The 9053-nt window shown below is 44.7% G+C and overlaps 1 pseudogene; it reads left to right on the top strand.

Annotated features, from left to right (window-relative positions):
* Positions 1-7147: 7147 nt before the first annotated feature.
* LOC147750854 (developmentally-regulated GTP-binding protein 2 pseudogene) lies at positions 7148-8382 on the top strand (annotated as a pseudogene).
* Positions 8383-9053: the final 671 nt, after the last annotated feature.

The raw sequence follows: 9053 nt of genomic DNA, 5'->3' as shown, positions 1-9053 counted from the left end.
GAATAGACTCTAAGATGGACTCCCCGGCGGAGAGGATGGACAGAATCACGCAACGTGTCGAGAAACAAGAAGGTCGTATGAGTGTTCTAGAGACAAGGATCACAGAAATGGAAGAAGGTCAAACCGACATGGACAAGAAACTGAGAGGTATGGACGGAGTACTGCAGTTAATAACGCAGAAGAATGAGGATTTGGAAGCAAGATCAAGGAGGAACAACGTACGCTTTATGCGAATTGCAGAATTGACGGACATCCAAAGTATGGCGCGGTACATTGAGGAGATGATGAGAGAACTTTTTGGGCCTGATCTCTTTGCTATGTTTCTGATTGAACGGGCGCATCGCTCATTGGGTTCTATGTCGAGACCGGGTGCACCTGCGAGACTGATCATTGCAAGGGTCCTCAACTACAGGGACAGGGACACGATCCTCAGACTCGCAAGGGGGAAAGGAGACATACAATACAAAGGCACTCACATAGCCTTGTACCCAGACTATATGCTACAAGTTCAGGCAGCCCGCAGGGAATTCATTCCTGCGAAAAAAATATTCCAACAGATCAGGACTAGATACGCCTTAATCTATCCTGCCAAGCTGAGGATTGAGGGTCACGGAAAACCCACCTTTTTTACAGATGCTAAAGCTGCTCTTGCATATGCAAAACATATGGTGAAAAATCATAAACAGTTGGGTGCGGTAAAGGACTCGCTGACTGAAAAGATCATGAGCAACAAAGATTGAGGATACGGGTACTATACGATAGTCACACAGATAAGTGCAAGCCATGTTTTAACTTTAGAGTAGTTGGCGCTGTAAGTGCCGGGATGTAAGTGCCTGTGTCCTAAGAGTTGAATGGTTGGGAAGCACTGACGGGCTGTAACTAGGTAATATATATTTGTTTGGTGTTCTGGACTGTGGTCATGGGTAGTAGTCTCGGCCACCCTGCCAAAAGAGTGGGGGTGGTTTGCCAGCAACCTCACACTACCCTATGGGATGATTTCCTTCTGTTTGACACAATAGTTTGAATGTTATGGGTTCATGGGGGAAAGGGGGGGAAATTCACAACCTGATTGGGGGGTTGGTGTGGGAGAGGGGAGGGGGGATTTTATTTTGCTTGTTGTACCTGCCATGTCACATGTTGGAACTGAAATGTATATTAGATCACGTTTACACTGATTCACGTCTGTTGTTAGTTAAGGGAGATAGACCTGCTGCACTGCACACTGCTGTTGTTATACATGGAACACTCACTATGGATATGAGGGACAGACTGAAAGGTCACAAATATAATTTGCCCCTGCAGTGAACATGTCGACAATCACATGTCTATTGTGGAATGTCAGAGGCTTGAATGACAGGAGGAAGGCCAGACTAGTCCACTCTTACTTGATCAGGCATAAGGTGGATATATGTCTCCTTCAAGAGACTCATTTAATGTCTGCGAACACGAACACACTCTGCCATAACAGGTGGGGGGAGGTGGTGGAAGCTAACTATTCTAACTACTCAAGGGGGGGTAGCAATTTTAATACTCAGAGGACTATATTGAAAGACACACCGCTCCCTGATTGACAATGAGGGAAGATATATACTGCTACAGGGGTTGCTTTGTAACACTCCAGCAGTTGAGTTAGTAAACACGTACGGTCCCAATACTGATAGCCCAACATTTTTTCAACATGTCTGGCAAGGACTCCGGTCGTTGGGGAAGGCAGAGATTTTGTGGGGGGGCGATTTTAATTTTGTGATGTCGCTTTCAGCAGACAGACAGGGGGTGTCTCGGGAAAATCATCCTAAAGCATCGGCTATGTTGTTGGATATTGTAGACGACTTACAACTGGTGGATACATGGCACTCTCTGCACCCAGAGGTTAGAGAGGGCAGGTGTGTGACACAACATCGGAATGCTTGGTCCAGACTAGATTATTGGCTGGTGTCTAGAGATCTCCATACTTGGGCCAGGGAAGCCACACATCATTCACACACACTCTCTGATCATGCACCCACTCAGATCAAATTGCAGATTCCACCACCGTACATAAAACCATTTAGTTGGAGATTCCCATCTGCGGCATTACGAGATCAGGTCTTTCGGGAAGAACTTTGGGAGAAACTAGTTGAATATTTTGAGTTAAATGAGGGGTTGGTGGGATCGCCTGGGACTCTGTGGGAGGCCTTCAAGGTGGTTGCTAGAGGTCATTGCATGGCGATAAAATCTGGAGTACTGAGGGCTATACGCAGCATGCTACAGAACGTGGAGTGTGATATTTAGCTTTTAGAGAGGGACAACCAGGTGAGTCCGTCAAGTGCCACTACGGCACAACTGAGGACAAAATTGAGTGAATTTCAGGAGGAGGCAGAGAGGGAAACAGTGTTTATGTTTAAACACGCCCAATCCACGAGTTATGGCGAGGGGGACAGGGCTGGGAAAACGTTGGCTAATTTACTCCGTGCCCCAAGAGGTTCTGAGTCATTACTGAACTGCACACGGAGGATGGGGAGATAGTAAGAACTCCACAGGACATACTACATACTATGGCCCAATTTTACCAGTCACTATACACTTCCCGCACTGACCCATCCAACCCGGATATTGATGATTATTTAGATTCCATTGCCTTGGTGTGGTTCAATAATGGTGTGAGAGAATATATGGAATTACCTATCATGGTAGAGGATGTGAGGCAGGTAATTTCTGGTATGCCGACGGACAAATCTCCGGAGGCAGATGGACTTAACGTGGCCTTCTGTAAGGAGTAAGTGGATATTGTGGAACCTAGACTTCTGCAGGTCTATCTGGAAGCAATGGAAACAGGAATACTTCCCTCTACCTTAAGAGAGGCCACTATAATTACCTTACTGAAACCAGATAAGGATCCCACTAAACCAGACTCTTATAGGCCATCATCATTGATTAATCTAGACGCCAAAATGTATGCTAAACTTCTGGCTAACAGATTGCAGCCAATGCTTCCGCAGATAGCCCTTCCGGACCAATCCAGGTTTATCCCCGGTAGATTGACAGCACATAACTTGAGAGTATTATTTGGTTTACTACATTACTTACCACCACATGTACAAGCAGTTGTGCCATTGCTAGACGCTACAAAAGCGTTTGACTCTTTGGAATGGAAATTCCTTTTTGCCCTACTGGCTAGGATGGGATATAGTCCTGTGTTCATTAAGCAAATCCAAGTAATATATACTAACTCAATGGCGAGATGAAGGTGAATGAACAGATAACTGAGCCGTTTGTCATAACTAGGGGGACAAGACATGGCTGCCCTCTATCGCCCCTACTTTTTGCAATCGCTACCGAACCACTGGCGGCGAGACTTGGACAACATCACACACAACGGAGTATTGGTTTCACTTCCAGAGGGCTACTAATTTCTATGTATGGGGACGATATGACGATTTATTTAGTAAATCCTAAAGATAATTTTAATGTAGTCATGAGGGAACTGATTAGATATGGAGGAATGACGGGGATACAGATCAATTGGACGAAGTCTGTGCTGTTCCCACTTACGGATAATACCATTCAATGTGACACCGAGTTCCCCATCCAGTGGGCGACAGGCAAAACGAGATATCTAGGTATATGGATAAGCAGGTCCATACAGGAATTATGGCTAGCCAACTATGGTAAAGTGATAGATTGGTTGGTGACTAACATACAGAGATGGAAGAGACTACCGCTCTCTTTAACCGGGCGTATTGCGATTACAAAAATAGTAATACTTCCGAACCTGCTATATTTGTTTGTCAACATACCTATGCCATTGAACACTCACTTTTTTAAACAGCTACGTATAGGGATCTTGACGTAGTATGGGTGGGTAAGCAACCTCGGGTATCTTGGAATCTCTTGACTCTCCCGCTCTCCCAGGGAGGTTTAGGGGCCCCAAATTTGAGCTCTATGCCTATAGTGCACAGACACAATATTTACATTTCTGGCACGATCTTAGTCCATACCAGCCTCATGTGGCGATTAAGATAGATATGGGCGCGCCCATCCCTCTAAATACAGCAGTGTATCATCCATATAAGCGTACTCACTCAAATATAAACACTGTGGAGACAATGAGATGGGCGTGGAAAAACATAGCGAAGAGGGCAGGGCACAAAGAACTGTATGCTCCATCTATGCCACTGGGGGGAAATCCGCTGATTGGCCCGCTAATGGACAAGGCTGTTACTGAGCGTGCAAATCATCGTGGATTAATGATGGGGCGGGATTTATACTCAGAGGATGTATTCTTATCTCTCCAGCAGATGTGTGAACCTGATTCACCCTCAGCTTCTGATATGCTATTATATTATCAACTCAGGACAGCTTGTAGGGCAAGTTAAGTAGAGTTTCCAAAAAAGCCCCGACTCCACTAGTAGCCCTGGAAATTATCCTAGCCAATCATTCTCCTCGGAAGTTGATTACGAGAATTTATAGCGCAACGCAAGAGTCATCCCCAATTATCTTGAATATATCAAAAGCAGAATGGGAGAGGGAAGCAGATATTACCATTACAGACAAATAGTGGCAGTTTTGAAGTTCTCAACTAAAAAAATATCTCGCCGAACTATAGGTTGTGCCTTATACATTTTAATTATCTGCATAGAATCTATTGTACACCAATTCAGTTACACTGGATGGGGTTGCAACAAGATGCAAGATGTTGGAGATGTGGGGCACCTGATGCAACGTTTATCCATTTAGCGTGGTTCTGCAACCCCATAGCGTGATATTGGTCGGATGTTATTAGACATATTGGTAACATTGTGAACGTCACACTGCAGATCACGCCCCTTGTGGCATTGCTGGGCTTTGTATTGGACGCTCTTAAGGGCCCCCGTAAACTGATGTCCATGCTGCTCCTCAAGCGTCAGGTGGCAGTGCACTACAAAAAATGTAATCCGCCTACAATAGCAGAGTGGATAAACATGGTAGTATACTGCAAAGATCAATTATCGACCTATTGGGATTTGATGCCTAGTAGATCTAGACCCTTGGATATATGGGCACCATTCGTAACCTGGCTGGAGGAGGGGGGCTCTGATCTCCGGGCCACAAGTTCCTCTTGAAAACCCCCTAGACTGAGGGTATATGGTAATTTTTTTTCCCCCGGTGATGTCACTTAGGTTCAATGATGGGTCTCAGGATGCTATAAAGATATGGCCTCTCGTGACAGGAAGTGGGTGTGTGTGTGGGGTAGGTCACTAGATCATTGGACGCAGTGATGTGCTGAATGTATGGACTTTATGACATGGTGAAGGGAATGGGGGTTATTTGTTTTATAGAATTTATTGCATAATATCTCACTGTATGCTTTTAGACTTCGCTAGGTGCACATACTGACTATAGTATATGTAATAAATCCTGTTTCGCTGCCGGTCCCCCAGGATGTTGGCTTAAAAGCTGTGTTCAATAAGATCAAACTGCATAAAACGTGCTGCCAGCCTCAGGGTTGTGGACAAACAGCTGTGTCACTGGAGAAGATCGTAATAAATGTGTTTTTTTTTTAAAAACCTGGGATGTATCCCGGCTTTTCCACTTGACCCAAAAAAAAAATGCTAATTACTAAAGGGGTTTCTCCAAACTCCTCCTCCTTTGTACTTGCCAGCATCTTTCTCTCCTACCAATAACCCAAACTTCGTAAAGGACATTCTATTTAAGCATCTGCAACAAAGCAAAAAAAAGAAAAAATACAACAAAAGAAAAATACCAAACCAATTTAGAAAAATAGGGAAACCTTTAGTAAATACAATTAAACAAAAACCACAGAAATCCAATAAGTAAAAATGGAGTTGTGAATTTTCAAAGTTTAAATGTACATTTCCACCAAAAAGCATGAAGCGCCAACTGCGGACAACTGGACGGACTTTCCTGGTACCTAGGGACACGCTAAGTCCAACCGCAATGGAACTTGGGTAGGGTTCAGAAACCAGGTTCGACACACTTTGACGTTTTACCTTTTGACTTAGTCTCTGCAATGAAGTCAATAATCCTCAGCAGGGCAAGGCAGGAAGCTGTGGCCGAAAAAGTGCTCCACATCATTGATAGCCACTGGATGAGGTCTCAGTGAAACCATTGATTTTTAGTGGGAATGCTCAGAGTGGAAGAAATTTAATTTTTGTGCCCAGGTAAGGTCTCTCACTGATCAGATTATGTTGGTGCCATCACCCCGTAAAGATTCCTACCTTCGGACTTAGTCATGTTTTTGGAGATCAAATTCTTCCAGCAGTGAATGGCTGTAGTTGAAGAGGCATCTATGAGTCTGAATACCTGCTCATTGTAATCTCAATTAAAATGAGTTGCTGCTGTGGAAACATTCCAATCTGGAGTGACCTGAATCTTTGGCCCAGCAGCAATGCACCTTCAGCCGATCAGCTTGGCAGGTTGGTCCCAGTCCACTGGAGGTCTTTAGAACAAAAAATATTCTAAGTTCCAGGTTTCAGGAAATGTTAAGAGGAGTACACTTTGACATCAGCCAAGGGTCCTGGACCCTGGGTGTCAAGATTAACTCCCGTGTGCCCACTCCAGAGGTGTGGACAAGAAAATGAGAACCCCTTGCTAAGAGGACACTCTAAATAGTCTTGGGGGCAGACCCTCTCCCATTAGGATTGATGCCTGACGGACTGGTGTGTGGGGGGAGAAACAAAGAGGGTTCCTGCTCAAGCACAAGCCATTATCTGCCTGTGACCGTATAGGCATCTGAAGTTAATCAAGTTTCTGGACACAGCTCAGATGGTCATCCTGCCAGAGAAACAGAAAATACCTACCCAAGCCTTTGTCCTGTACTGGGACCATCTTTAAAACCTCTTCAAGGGGACTATTCAGATGCCATGTGACAGCTGAAGCTCATGCAAATGGAACTCTAAACTGGGGAAAAGGTAACTTTCTAAAAGTACCTTTTCCAAAATATTTATTACAAATCCAACTTAATCACTGAATTGGGCTCATAAAAATAGATTTTTTTAAAGTCCAAGAATTACATTTGTAGTTGTTTCCTAGCCAGATATAACATTATTAAATGTAATATTGTACCCAAAGCGTTCCTATGGAACAGCAAACAAAGATACAGTGAACATAGCTATGGGGATCCTTTACACTGTAAGGACATATTTAACATTAACATTTTGTGGGCTTTCTTTGGATATACGCTGGACTTTCTGTCCCGCAGCCGCCATGGGGATCCTGGAGAAGATATCGGAGATTGAGAAGGAGATAGCACGGACGCAGAAGAACAAGGCCACTGAATACCATCTTGGTTTGCTGAAGGCCAAGCTTGCGAATTACTGTGCCCAGCTTCTTGAGCCCTCAAAATCAGCAGCAGCCAAAGGAGAAGGGTTTGATGTAATGAAATCTGGAGATGCCCGAGTGGCATTGATTGGCTTCCCTTCTGTGGGTAAGTCCACGTTCCTCAGCTTGATGACCTCCACGGCCAGTGAAGCAGCCTCGTATGAGTTCACAACACTCACCTGTATTCCAGGAGTCATTGAGTACAAAGGGGCGAATATTCAGCTTCTCGATCTCCCAGGAATCATTGAAGGTGCTTCACAAGGCAAAGGCAGAGGTCGTCAAGTTATAGCTGTGGCTAGAACTGCAGACGTGGTCATCATGATGCTGGATGCCACCAAAGGAGAAGTACAGAGGGAGTTACTGGAAAAGGAGTTGGAATCTGTAGGAATTCGGCTGAACAAACCAAAACAGAACATCTATTACAAGCCGAAGAAAGGTGGCGGTATGTCCTTCAATTCAACAGTTCCTCTGACGCAGTGCTCTGAAAAGTTGGTGCAACTCATCCTCCATGAATACAAAATCTTCAATGCTGAAATCCTGTTTCGAGAAGATGCAACCCCTGATGATTTTATTGATGTGATTGTAGGAAACCGGGTCTACATGCCTTGCTTATATGTTTATAACAAAATTGATCAGGTCTCCATGGAAGACGTGGACCGTCTGGCTCGGAGGCCGAATAGTGTTGTGATCAGCTGCCGTATGAAGTTGAATTTGGATTTTCTACTGGAGATGCTATGGGAATACCTTGCATTGACCTGCATCTATACTAAAACGCGTGGAGAAAGGCCAGACTTTTCAGATGCAATCATTCTGTGGAAAGGAGCTTCTGTCGAACATGTGTGCCACCGAATTCACTGAACACTTGCAAGCCAGTTCAAATATGCCTTGGTGTGGGGCACAAGCACGAAGTACAGCCCTCAGAGAGTTGGACTGTCGCACATTATAGAACACGAAGATGTTATCCAGATTGTGAAGAAGTAGTCTACCACTGCTGCTGATCACTGGTGCCTGACTTCCCCTACCCTGCTGTAACCAAGCCAATGTGACCTGCTGCAGAAAGAGAGCTCCTCCATAAGAAAAGGAGGAAAATCAGTGTATGCTTCCATGAAGCCCGAAGAAAAGATAAACAACCAACAGTGATGCTCTCATCTCGAGGGTGGTGGGAAAGACGAGCAGAAAAGTGTGAAACTTGTACTTCTCAAAAGACAATTCATTTATACGGCATCTTACAATCATAGAACATGGGAGCTGACCTACAGCTTTCTCCCTTTAACTACAAAGTTTGGAAAGATAACCAATTGGTTTGCAGCCTTTTAAGCGCTTATGATTTCACAAGCAAGTCTGCAGTCTGCTGGCATTAACATTAAACCCGCCAGCCTGTGGCTCAAAGTGTTCGAAATCCGCTGCCTTCTTTTGTGCATGTATTTCATTGTTTTAAATGTGCTTCTGGGAGAGGATTGTTGCATCCATTTGGTTTTGGTCCATATTTGTTATGCTTCAGGCCTTAAGAACTGTGAGTGGGATCACCTGACAGAAGCAATAATCACCTCAGAGCAGAGGCGCAACTAGAGCCAAATTTCGGGGGGGCTAAGAAAAAATTTCGGGGGGGGGGCTGAACCTTTAATCAGTAGGCAGAGTGGGGTTGCAGGGGCTCTTAGAAGGGGTGAAACAACTGCAAGGCCTAATTAACAATCAAATGGTCTTTTAAAGACCTGTGAAACGTTCGGGTGCGGCTCTGTGTGTGCCCTGGATCT

The sequence above is a fragment of the Lissotriton vulgaris genome, chromosome 1_1 (assembly GCF_964263255.1).
Source record: "Lissotriton vulgaris chromosome 1_1, aLisVul1.2, whole genome shotgun sequence".
Classification (NCBI taxonomy): domain Eukaryota; kingdom Metazoa; phylum Chordata; class Amphibia; order Caudata; family Salamandridae; genus Lissotriton; species Lissotriton vulgaris.
Note: the sequence above shows the minus strand (reverse complement) of the source record. Positions and strands in the feature narration are given on the sequence as shown.